The 13160-nt window shown below is 37.1% G+C and overlaps 1 long non-coding RNA gene across 1 annotated transcript; it reads right to left on the bottom strand.

Annotated features, from left to right (window-relative positions):
* Window positions 1-764: 764 nt before the first annotated feature.
* Window positions 765-2114, bottom strand: LOC133313007 (uncharacterized). Its single transcript, XR_009751754.1, has 3 exons — window positions 1839-2114; window positions 1398-1541; window positions 765-966 (listed from the first exon to the last, which is right to left on the bottom strand). It is a non-coding gene; the product is annotated as an uncharacterized LOC133313007 (long non-coding RNA).
* Window positions 2115-13160: the final 11046 nt, after the last annotated feature.

The raw sequence follows: 13160 nt of genomic DNA, 5'->3' as shown, positions 1-13160 counted from the left end.
GCTTAAGCGCACGGAGGCAGTAAGCATCAGGCATTCCAGTGTGGATGGGCGCTTAAGCGCGCAACAGGGCGCTCAGGCGCGCTATCCTGGGCGCTCAAGCTCCCACGGGGGCGTTTTAGCGCGCAGAGACAGAAGCATCTCCTCCTTCAGTGGCGAAGGGCGCTTAAGCGCGGACCAGGGCGCTCAAGCGCGCAACCCTGGGCGCTTAAGCCCCACCCTGGGCGCTAAAACACGAGGGGGCAGTAAGCCACCCAACTTTCTGCAGCAAGGGGCGCTTCAGCGCACGCCAGGGCGCTCCAGCGCGCAATCCTGGGCGCTTAAGCCCCCACTTGGGCGCTCCAGCGCGAGGAGGCAGAATGCATTGGCACTCGCAGGGGCAGCAGGGCGCTTGGGCGCGCTCCTGGGCGCTTAAGCGCGCTGCCAGGGAATTCCAATTCCCACATTTCTCAAGTCCAAGCCTAGGGGAAAATGCATCCCCATTACAAACCCCAAATGTCCATGCCCCAAAACTAAATCCTAGCACTCATCCAACCTCTCCTCATGAGATTTAACTAGAATTTGGGCAGCATGACCTTTGTTTTCTCATCGTTTACCAGTTTAAACGAAGAGGGTACCTAATTGATTTTCAGCCCAACCAATTCAACAACTCAATACATAACAAGCATGCATATATTGAATTCCAAGTAGGCATCATTTACATTACACATCCTTTACAAATCATAGAACTTAGCTTACAAAACACTATGATCATTCCCTTGGCTCCCATCAACAAAAGGTGTAACCAAAGGCATGAGCATAGGCTAAGTTCATCCAATGAATCAAGATATACAAATGATCATGGGCTTTCAAAATAAAATCCTATACATGTCAACTACAAAAGGCATGCATAAACTCAAAGAAGTGCCATATTTCATGCATAATCTAGGTATGGCCACTTGCCACCAGAGGCTCCTGCAGCATCCTTACCTGAAAGGGGGTCCCCACAACACGGGGTGAGATATACGAATATATCCAGTAAACCAGGGGTCCTTGGAGCATCTCTCCACCCCACAGTTCCATATCAGTGTAATAGCAATAACAATAATAATGCAGTAAATACATATCTATGCAAAGTGCAATACATCTCCAGGAGAAATCCCTCGAGCTCTCAAGCTGTCCTAAGGAAACTCAGATGCAAATAGTCCTACTGGCCAGCTAACTACCAAGTATGATTTACGCATCGTCATGCCACATACCAACATAGGGAAACACCATCCTATGCCACACCAAATGCATACACATACGTATAACAAAGCATTACACTATTTTATTGCATTTATATACACAATCACAACCTCCACCCTTTCAGGGCTTGGTAGAACAGTCAAGGGAATTACACCCAAGGTCCGAAGGCTTACCTCAATGCTTCAGTCAACCTTTGTTCTTCACCAACAGTTTCAGCAATCAACTTTTACAAACATACACCAATTCCAATGAGCTATTCAAGCTCCATAGCTTGCTCCAATGGTTGATCACTCACGGTTGGTCCAAATGTCTCAATCCTAGACATCACAAGGATCCAATCAATCATTCAACTCACTAATTGTTCAACATGCTAGAATACTAACCAATCCAAGCATGAATTTTCCAATATTATGAACAATTATCAAATGACTATCTAGGCTCATTTCCACCGATTAAATGACATTCCTAGCATTTTCCATAACATGCTCTAAGCTCCATTCTTCCTAGAACATAGCTAATTCAACTACATTTCATAAAAATCCCAATTTACTATTCACAAACCCTAACTCATGCAAATTTCAAGGAATCATGAGGTTCAAGGGTTAGAATCTTACCACCAATGGTCACACAACCAAGGATTGATGGCTCCTCAAGCTTCAATGGAGGTAGAAACTCTCAAAACCCCAATTTTCACCAAAGGGCCGAATTTTTGAGAGCCAATATCCCTCTCCACAATGCTCCCCACTCAAAACAAAGTTAGGATTATGAAAGAGGGGAAGATTCTAAGTGATTTAGGCTTTTGAATCGCTCCAATCGGTTGAAAATCACACAACCTAGGTTTTCTTTCTCTCTCTCCCTCCCTTCCTCTTCTCTTCTCTTCTTTCTGGGCGTCGACGGGCTGGGTGGGAAATGAGGGTCATTTGGTGACTTAAGTCACTTAACATAGGTCAAGTGGCTCTAAGCGAGTATTGGTTCGTCTATCTATTTAACTCCAATAATTACCAAACTTTACCCAAAAGTCTGGAATATTATTCTAGAAATATTACTATTTTTATTTTTATATTTTGGGTACTTTTGACAGTACCCATTTATACCCCTTAATTTTCACTGAGTACACTTTTTAACTCCAAAGTGACTCAGATTCATTTTATTAAGCCTCATACTTAATTTCACCCAGTAAAACATGTTTAATTAATTAATTACACTTGATTTCCTAATTAATTAATATGGCTATTATAGTCCTGTGATACATATTTTGTGGAGTTTGTTTTCTAGTTAAGTTGCGATTCAACAAGTGTTATTAAACTCAGACAGACTATCAACTTGATTGGGATACTAGGTTAATAGGTCAAATATAATATTCCTAACCCATTTAATTAGAAAAGGACATGTGATTAAAAATTTAATCATGCATAAATGGGTTAATTAAGTAAAAGATCTAATTAAATAAATTAGGGTTCCATTTTAGGTAAAAAATGCAGTCAGTGAGATTTTTGAGGTAAAAATGGGTGTAGAAAAAATTATCCAGAATGCAAAAGTACTAAAGTTAGAAATATGACTAAAAAAATATTCTAGTTCATTGGGTAAAGTTTGGTATTGGATGGAAGTGTGTAGATAGATAAGTTGTTATCCAATTAAAGTAACTTAAATTTACACACCGTGAACTCCTTTATTTCTTTCCTTCCTGCGCGCTGATGTTTTCCATCTCCTCTCTCTGTTGCTCGACATTTCCATGGAAAGGGGGGGGGGGGTTAGGTTTCAAGTTTTTCTTTCTTTGATTTCTCTCTACACAAGCATCCAAATGAATAAGTCCATTACATGAAATCAATAGGAAATCATCCAATGAATCCGTTCCACCCCTTATTTTAGGCTGAAAATGCTTGTGTAAAAAGTTCTCCTCTCCTCCCATTTTGAGTTACTATTCATCCAAGGGAGAAATTATGATTTTAGTTGGAGCCAAGCTTGGGCTTTGTTCCTTGGACCTTGGATGAGCGATTTGAGATAAGAAATCCTGATTCTAATGGTTTGATTTTCATGGTTTAAATTTTGAATAGTATGAGCATAATTTTGTGAAGAATTTATGAAGTGAAAACTTGAAATTTATGAAGTATTAGTGTGTTTTATGATTATAAAGTGTCAAACAAGCATGATGATGAGTTGGAAAAATTGAAAAAAAAATTCCCTAGGCCACTACTTAGATTTCTACCATGATGGGTTTTTGGGGGTTTAGAGTGCAAAAATATAATTGCATAATTTATGAATGATTATATGTAATTGAAAGTGTGAGTGGAGGGCAAAAAATTGAAAGTATAAAAATCCCCTTGGACCACCACACTCGGTTTGGCCATATTGGGCATTTAGGGGTTAATGTGCCAAAATAATTAAATTAAATAATTGTGGAGGTTTATATGTGTGTGTATGTTGAGATTTAGGTATTAAAGTGAGAATACAAAGTGAAAAAATCATTGGAAACCCTCCTTATGAATTTCGGCCATTAGGGTCTAATTAAAGATGATTATGTTAAAAATTATTTTGATGATGTGGTTAGGTCCTAATGCATGGCTTTAGTATGATTTTGAAATTAGATGGTTTAAGACATAATGAGAAGCACCTTAGCTCCTTTGTATATGTCGCAACGGCCTTGTGAACAAAATAGGCAAAGCTAGGCTTAAAATTGTTATGAAAATATATGAATAATTAGGGACTAAGTGTGGATTCTAGGAACTATTGGTTGTGTCAATTATTTGATGCCAATCCCTAGCTTTTCCTTGTTGTGGTTTCGGCCATGTAGGCTTTGTGGGGGCAAATAATTGTTAAAAGTTATAAATGTTATTTTAGGATCCTATGTGAGTAGGAAACCATGAGGGTGCTTGTGGTACATGTAATCATCCTTAAAATGGTCTAATAAAGAAATTGGGAAATTATGGTATTGACTTGTGGATTGGCATAGGATGGGCATGAATGTAAAGAAATAAAAGAAAAATAATAAAGTGTATGTCTTGTAATTACATGGCATTGAAGCATTTTATTGAGTTTTGTTTTGAATTCCTCCTCTAGGTGAGCCTAGGGATTGAGTGTCTTTGGATTTCTTTTGGAGCTAAATAGGTAACTTGTGTTACAAGTGAGCAAATCGGTAAAGATTCAAAAGGTAAGCTCTATGTTTAAGGAGTCTTTTTCTGCTTGAGTGATCCACCATGGTTAGTGAACTATGGTTGGGTTGTATGATTGTATTTGATGCTTTGTATAGATGCATTCATGTAGAGCTATTTGATAACATGATATGAATTGTTCTGATATGATTTCTGTATTGATCTTTGGCCATTGAATTGTTTGGTGCACTGATGTCCGCTTGGGGTCCTGCCTTGGGAACACGTGCGTTGATTTCCACTTGGGGTCCTCCCTTGAGAATGACTGCATACGCCTCTGATAAGATATGTAGATATGTTTGGTTCTGTTATGATATCTGTTATATGATGTGATGTATACTCTGTCTCTGAGGATTCTCTATAAACTTGGAGCTTACTGAGATTTGTTATCTCACCCCTTCTTGGGGACATCATTTCAGATGCACAGGTTGCCGCTGAGCCTTCACGGGACAGGGATACGACCTGTGATTAGAGTGTATCACGGACCAGATTTTTGAGTAGCTGTATGCTACTGTCATTTTGGAGTATATTTATGTTGCTTCGTATTTCATTATTTTGTGGATCATGATGTCTGATCCTTTATTTTGTATATGGCCAGTGTATGATTTATACATTTTTTTGCTCTGATGCATGTATAATTGTATTTAGGCATGTTTATATTACAATGTAGTATTCAGTTATACGATTACCTGTTGGATATGCATGCTATTAGACATAGTGGCACTGAGCCAAGTTATGCATGCGCCCATGGATGGGTATATGGTCCTATATGGATGTCTGATATTTCTGAAAGCATATATGATGTAAACTGTCTATCAGGAACCCTTGAGAGAGGGATTTGCAAATCCCCAGTTGTTCAATTTACAGAGGTTACTCTGCCCGATTTTCGTCTTCGTCAAATAAGAATTAAATTAGGAGAAGTATGCAATGTGTGATATCATGTGAAAAAGGATTAAAGAAAAGAAAAAGTTAGCTCGTATTTTTGTAAGTTAAGTCTTCTATTGTTTCTGTTTGTATCATATGTGTGTTAATTGAACCGGCCTGAGACGGGGATGTTACATCACACGTACAATTGGTGAATCACGACTTAAACTGGTTAAAATAAATTTACATAAAAAAATAAGATACCATGCCTACTTAACTTAGTTTTCTCTAACACTGATAGATTATCTTTTCTCTCTCTTCTTGAGATTGTGATGTAATTGTGTTGAAGACGAGTAAATATAATAGACACAGAAAAGGCAAGCATAATATCTTATCTCTATATAAAATTATATAATAAATTTATATAATATAAGAAATACAACTAATAAATGGAATTTCCTCAAATGGTAAGTATGGTGTCTATTTATCACATTGTTGCAAATTCAATTCAGAGGTGGTACATGACTTTAATTACATTGTATAACCGGACCGACTATCTTCTCCTGTAGGACTGAAGATATGGTCTTCGCTCTGGTAAGAGTGACCATGGTGTATGTTGTAACTTCATTTGTCCTACTAGATATGGTAATTGTTGTGGTAAGGGTGACATAATGCTTCAATCTATTATCACATGTTGATCCAGCTTACACTAGCATTCAAACTCCATACATCTCTTTACAGCCAAAGTTAAATTTAATGGTGCTCCTTAATTTCCAACGGCTTCACTAGTGCCACCATCTTCTCCTACTTAGTTTCATGCCTTATCTTGGCCCTCACAATCTTATGTGCCACCACGTCCTCCATTTGCACAATGTTCTTATGCTCTGAGCTCTTGCGAACAATTTCATGCTCATGGCCCATCCTCTCAGCCTTCCAGGCTTTGTCATAAATGGCGTATCTCACAATAGCAGAAGCCTTGATACGTTCAAATAGATCTGAAGACTAAAAGATTTTGATCATATTCTTATCGTAATGGCCAAGGGCTTCTTCTTCTATTTATGGATTCGACCTCACTTTCCTTTCATACACACCCTCAAAATTTTTCAATCTCAAAAACCTACTTCCCACTTCAAATTTAAATTTTTACAAGCCTTGGTGAGGACATCTACAACTTGAGGATTGGATGAGATGTAACTCAATTCAACTATGTCTAGGTAATCTTTTCTTTGATAAAATGTCTGTCAATCTCCATATGTGCAGTGTAGCCATGATGAATAGGATTTTCAATAATACCTACAATTGCCTTATTGTCATAAAACACCTTAATAGGAAACCCAAGGATGAGTTCTTATTCTTTAAGTAGCCTCAATATCCATATTTAATTTCCTCACAGATTCTAAGAGTTAAGGTTCGAAACTAAGCCTCCAACTACTCTTATCAACAATTGGATTTTCCTTGATTATTCAAGTGACTAAGTTCCTCATATAAAAATGCAATAACTTATCATGGACCATTAGTTAGCTATGGAGTTGACTTAATCCTCATCTGTATACAGCTCAACACCTTTAAATTTTCCAATTTTAAAGAAAGAGACCCTTGCTCGAGGTTGATAAACCTTGGTTTCACTGTGTTTTCAATGCAATAAAACTCCTAAATTAAAGACAAAAATCATGATTTAGTGGTATTTTCTATTAATTACCATTTGTGCATTGAATTAAGATAATCTTAGTTTTGTTGTTGTATTTTTAGGTGATTATGTCAGTTTGGGACAAAATAAGCCTTTTCATGGAAGTCATGTTTCCAATGATGAGAAAATCTCCTTGATTCTATCTTCCCGACAATTTGATAGAAGTTGTATATCTTTATGAAACATGGATACAATGTACATTAGCCTACCTCCAGCCAAGGCGGTCATCAAACCCCTCCAGGCATGCGGGTGGCAATAGGTAGTAATTGTTGCCTGCTCATGTGGCCATTATCGTGTAACGTCCGGCTGTTTCAAGAATCAATGACTATTCCCATAAATTAACACGAGAATTTTCGGTGTGCTTTGTCCTCACGCACACACTTTCTGCGAAAATTTTCCAGGAGGTCACCCATCTCAGAATTGCTCCTAGTTAAGCACGCTCAGTTATGAACTTCTTCCGTTTTGGGTTATCAAAAAGTAGATGCATCTTGTTAGTCTAGGTAGTACCAATTAATTCTTATAAGCTATCTCTAACTATATCATCCTATACCTTTACATTCTTTGGAATCTCTCTCTTTCGAGTGTGTATTCGATTCATTCATATACCTCTCTATTGTAATCTTGCCAGGAGCCGCTCCTTGTCCGTGCCTCTTTGCACCGGCGATCACTCCCCGCCCTCATCAGCCACTGGGATGTTACATATCGCTTGCCCAGGTGCAAGGGTGGCAAAATCATATGGATTTTTTTTAGTTTTTTGGGCGCCCAAGTCGGTGTAATCTCCTACCCAGGCACACACCAAATATAAATTGCAAAAAGTTTATATTTTAAAGAATCTTTTCTTCGAGTCCACTCTTCCGATTTGATCAAGTAAGTCTTAGTGCTTCCTAGTGTGGAGAGCCTGACACTTTGTTCACTTAGGAAAAAGTTTAAATAATAAATGTTTATTTTGTGTTTTGAACGCTTATTATGTTTTAGATTTGTCCAATTATTTTTTCAAGAAGGTTGTGTTGTAAACTTGATAAACTTAATATATATTGTGATTTGAGTTATTATTGTTAAATGTATAGTTGTGATAGTTAGGCTTGTAAATTTATATGATAATAGTCTGTGCATTAGTTATGTCTTGAAACTTGGGTTGTGACAAAGTTGGTATTAGAGCTTAGGTCTCATTTAGTGAGTAATAGAACTATAGTTGTGTCCTCATGAATAATGGAGCAAGTGTCCTCTAGTAGAACCATGACTATAACTACGTATTCATGCATTCTAACACTTAGGGTCCTATTAAAGACATTTTGTAACATTCTGAGCGCTGACGAGCAGGGAGTGATCGCCAGTGCGAAAGGGCATGGACAAGGAGCGGCTCCTGATAGGCTTTTAGTGAGGGGGTTACATGTATAAATGAATCGGATCGACTCCCGAAAGAGAGGAATTCCAAAGACTCTGCAGGTGTGAGACTGCACAGTTTGGGATAGCTTATAAGAATTAATTGGTACTACCTATACTAACAAGATGCATCTGCTTTTCGGTAGCTCAGAATGGAAGAACTCCATAGTTAGGCGTACTTGACTTGGAGCAATTCTGGGATGGGTGACCTCCTGAGAAGTTTTCTCATAAAGTGTGCGAGAAAGAAAAAAAACACACTGAAAAGTCTAGTGTTAGTGTGTGGGGATAGTCATTGATTCTTGAAGCGGCTGGGCGTTACAAGTGCTATCAAAGCAGGGTATCTCTTCCAGTACGGTGTGGTTCAAGGATGAACCAGGCGGAAGCTGGTGGGCATGTAACATCCTGAGCGCTGACGAGGGCGGGAAGTGATCGCTGGTGCGAAAGGGCATGGACAAGGAGCGGTTCTGGGATGGGTGACCTCCTGGGAAGTCTTCCCAGGAAGTGTGCGAGTGAGGATAAAGCAAGCTGAAAAGTCTAGTGTTAGTGTGTGGAGATAGTCATTGATTGTCGAAGCGGTTAGGCATTACACATTTAGTATTCAAATCTATTGATAATTCTTATTTCATGTTGTCTTGTGTTGTGAGTCACCAAATAATCTCAATTCTAATTCCAACCCACTTCGATTTGTTAGAACATGCCACCAAGATATCGAATGCTAGGTGGTGGGATCATTGCTTTTAACACGACAGAGGATATTTCTTGCAACTTTATAGTATGGGTGCTAGTACTCAAGGCAATAGGGGACGATCACCTACTGTTCGTCATGGGCACGATCATCGTGGAGGAAGGGCACCAAGAGTTGAGGCTGATGTTAAAGACCAGATTCCACAACCCAAGGGGCGAGCAGAGAATATTGCTTATATAGTTGTTGGGTTGACTAAGACTCATCAATCTATTCATCGCGTAGTGTTTGGGTGAGGTGGACAACTAGCAGCTCAGGTTAAAGCTTGTGGTTTTGGTGTATTAAAAGATTTTCTCTGGCTTGATCCGCCAATATTCTTTGGAGCAAATGTTCCTAAGGATCCTAATCAATTTGTCGATGAGATAGATAGATGTTGCACAGTTTTGGGGTGATCCACTCAAAAGATGGTGGATTTAGCTGCCTTTAGATTGAAAAATATGGCTAGATTTTGGATTGATAATGTGCTTAGAGGGAGAGTTACGAACTTACCTTAAATCTAATCCTGAACTAATTCTGAACTGAATTTCAAATTAAAACACAATTCAATCTTTTCCTTGCAATCTGATTAATACTATTTCACACTCTATTAACATTGTACAATCAACCACTCCACCTTCCACCTAAGATGCGCCCACTCTCTCTATGTACTTTCTATGGCGTTGTAGGTTGGGCCGTCCTTGTTCCAATGTTATCAAGTCTATACTTCAATTGTGTAATTTTTCATTTCCTAATAAATTGTTAATGTCATCAAGTCTATATTTCATTAAAGAAAATTTTAAGCTCTTCCTCTGTTTCTTAGTTTTAAAAACATGATTAAATTGCAATTTAGCACAGAGTTAAGTCTATTAAATGATCAGGGTTGTGAATTCATATCTCTCTTATAATAACCCTCACTAGTAGTTGTGGATTTAATATTGAAGAATAATTAGAAGAAAAAGAAATAAAGCCACCTTTGGTGAAAAAGAGTTAAAATGACAGTTAAGAGGTAAAAATACGGGTAAACACAGTTATCCAAAAAGTGAAAGTAAAGTTAGAAACATGATTAGAAAAATATTCTAGTCTATTGGGTAAAATTTGGTAATGAATGGAGGTGTGTAGATAAATAAGCTTATACCCACTGGTATAGTGAACTGACTTAAGTGACTAAGTGAGTCACTATTTCCTATTCTCTTCTTCGCGTAATCGGCAGAGAGACACAGGAGAAGAAATGAAAATGGAGATTTTGATGGAAAATCTTCCAAAATTCATAACTTGAGCTAGAGACCTCCAAATCACTCCGTTCCAAAGCCAAACTTGTGAGAAATTTCGAGAGGAATCCATTGGTACTAGTATTTCTCAGTGGGGTCAACTGTAGAGAGAGATCTTCTTCCTTTAAGATTTCAGATTTCATGAAAAATGGGGATTTTGATGGAGCTTGAAGTAAGCTTTCCCCTTCGTTCTAGGTAAGTTTATGTTAAGAAATCCTAATTTTCTTTGAGTTTTGAGGAAGGTTGAATTTAAGTTTTTATTTTGAAAGTTTGGTTTGATTGAGCATGTTAGAGTTTGATTGAGGCTTAGCTCATGTTGAGAAAAGCGTTTAGATGAAGATTTTAATGGTGAAAATGTATTTGAAAAATTTAAAATACCGTATTTTTAAATAGTGTCGTATACTTGAATAGTAACGTATACATGAATAGTACTGTAGAGATGAACAGTGTCGTATATATGCATTGATGATGGATACTAATGGAAATGTGTTCCTTGGTTATAGTGTGAGACCAAGTGGACTTTTGGAGCAAGAGTATGGACATTGAGCAAGGCTCTTGATTACTTGAGATTGAGGTAAATATCAAACAATGATTTGATGTGAAACTTATATGAAATGGATATATGATTGAGATGAATTCACCATGGATAGGTATGTTGGTCATTTGTTGAGCATTTTGTTGGTTTGTGGACCTTTGACTTGGAAGAGACTAGAAAAAGAGCTATTCCAGGTAAGCTTTCGGTCCTTGGGGTTAATCCCTGTTTGTTCCATCAAACTCTGAGGGAGGGTGATAGTTTGATATGGTATGTGAAAATGATGTTATATGTTGCATGTATATGTATGTATGTTTGTGTGCCACACAAGACAGTGTTTCCTTGTGTGAGGCATAAGACAGTGTTTTCTTATGCATAGTATGAGACGATGTTTCGGTATGTTGCAAGACGGTGTTTCCTTGCGTAATGCATACTTGTTATATTCTCTGGCCAGTAGGATTACATTATTGCATACTCCATTGTCATACATATTCTGATGCATGCATGAATTTTTATACTGTGTTTGTACCAGAAGTGAGCTAAGGGGTGGAGGAGCCCTTCAAGGGTCCCTAGCTTTCTGAGGTAATTATATTATCTCACCTCGCGTTATGGAGATTACCATTTCAGGTACAAGAGCTGATGGTGCTGAAGCCTCGCGGGGCAAGAGTCCAGATGAGAGACACTACTTGACGTGATAGTCAGCATTAACTTGTTATGCTGATACATATTTGGCATGGTTTTATTTTGGACATGTATCTATATGCCATGCCATTATTTGGAGAGCATAAGGAGTGTTAATGCTATGTCGATAGTTTGTATATACTGTTAGTGATGCATGATCAAGTCTATGTTACTCATTTAATTGCATCTCTTCTGTTTATTTGATGTAATTATATAAGTAACATCATGGACTTTATTTTGGGACAGTATGATTATGAGATAGCCTATGCCATGGATGGCTGGGTAATATGATTTATGTTTGGATTATATTAAACTGTCAATCAGGTTAAGATTATCATGATGAGAATTATCCTAGTGGTCCAAAATACAGAGGAAATGTTGTCCATTTTATTTTGGCCATGGAAGTGAAAAGGTTTGCAATACATAAGGAAAAAAAGAAAATTTATTTAGTTAGCTTCCGCATTAATTAAGTTGAGCATGTTGCGCTTACTATCATATGAATGTTAATTAACCGGCTGCAAACGAGGTGTTACATTTCTCTACTTCACTCTTTGACTTTGGCATAGTTCATAATTTGATATGCCCACACACTCATCGTTAAAATGGTTCAATTGAACGCAAACATAAACACGTAGTTGACTTAGGTCTCACATTCCTTGCTATGTCTCCTTGCCTACAAAATTCTGAACTCAATGCATTTCAAATTGAAATCTAACTAATCAATCGTCTTCCTACAATCTCTATAAGTCAATACATTTCATTCATTCGTTTGTTTGATTAGGTCCTAGATCATATATTTCTTAAAGTTTCTGGTTGTTCTTGTTATCCACTTCTTTGTCCTTACAAAAATCACAAGAATTTCTTTTGATTTATTCCATTTTAATAGCCTTAAAATAATCAAAGTAGAGAAGTTATTGAAAAATAATAATAACTTCAACATATCTACCAAATATTATTGTTTCTTCTTGATAATAATAATATAAAAAATATATTTACTGTGTTAGTATGTTTCTTTTAAAAGTTTATTCAAATAAAATATAGGCAATTAATATTATTCATGAGTGAGGAAATACCGGACTTTGTAAACCGACTCCCTTGCATCACTAGTACATAAGTTATTCATAATATTATTTTTTCTAAAAGTGATAAGCCTCGTTATAACAAATATTCTTGTTCAACATACATATTCTAGTTATAACATACTGACTTGAACCTTGTTCCTACATGACCCGATCTATTCGATCAGACACTCGCCATCTATTTTCATTGTTCAATACTTGTATTAACACAATGAAATACCGTTAAATATAATTAGAAAGAAAGTTAAATGCATATATTTACCTCACTTTTCTTAATTTTCTACTAGTTTCCAGAGTGCCCCAGCTTTGATCCCGGTCTTGTGGGTGTGTTTTGAGCAATCATCAAAAGTTTCTTTTTAGTTTTCCTTTTTTATTATCCTAAAAATAATCAAGCAAGCTACTTGTAAGAAAAATAAATAAGTAAATAAATTTACATACCAACAATATGAAATCTTGTGTGTTCTAATAGTATATATACACGAAAAGGACATATCTACCATGCATGTTTTTTTTTTCTTTTTTTGCAGTTTAAGGCATGTTTGGTGCATAGTATAGGACAAGGCCTGATAATATAA

Source organism: Gastrolobium bilobum, unplaced genomic scaffold, assembly GCF_033153095.1.
Source record: "Gastrolobium bilobum isolate Gb01-03AN ecotype WA unplaced genomic scaffold, APGP_CSIRO_Gbil_v1 utg149713, whole genome shotgun sequence".
Classification (NCBI taxonomy): domain Eukaryota; kingdom Viridiplantae; phylum Streptophyta; class Magnoliopsida; order Fabales; family Fabaceae; genus Gastrolobium; species Gastrolobium bilobum.
The sequence above is the reverse complement of the archived record's forward strand: the minus strand, read 5'-3'. Positions and strand labels throughout refer to the sequence as shown.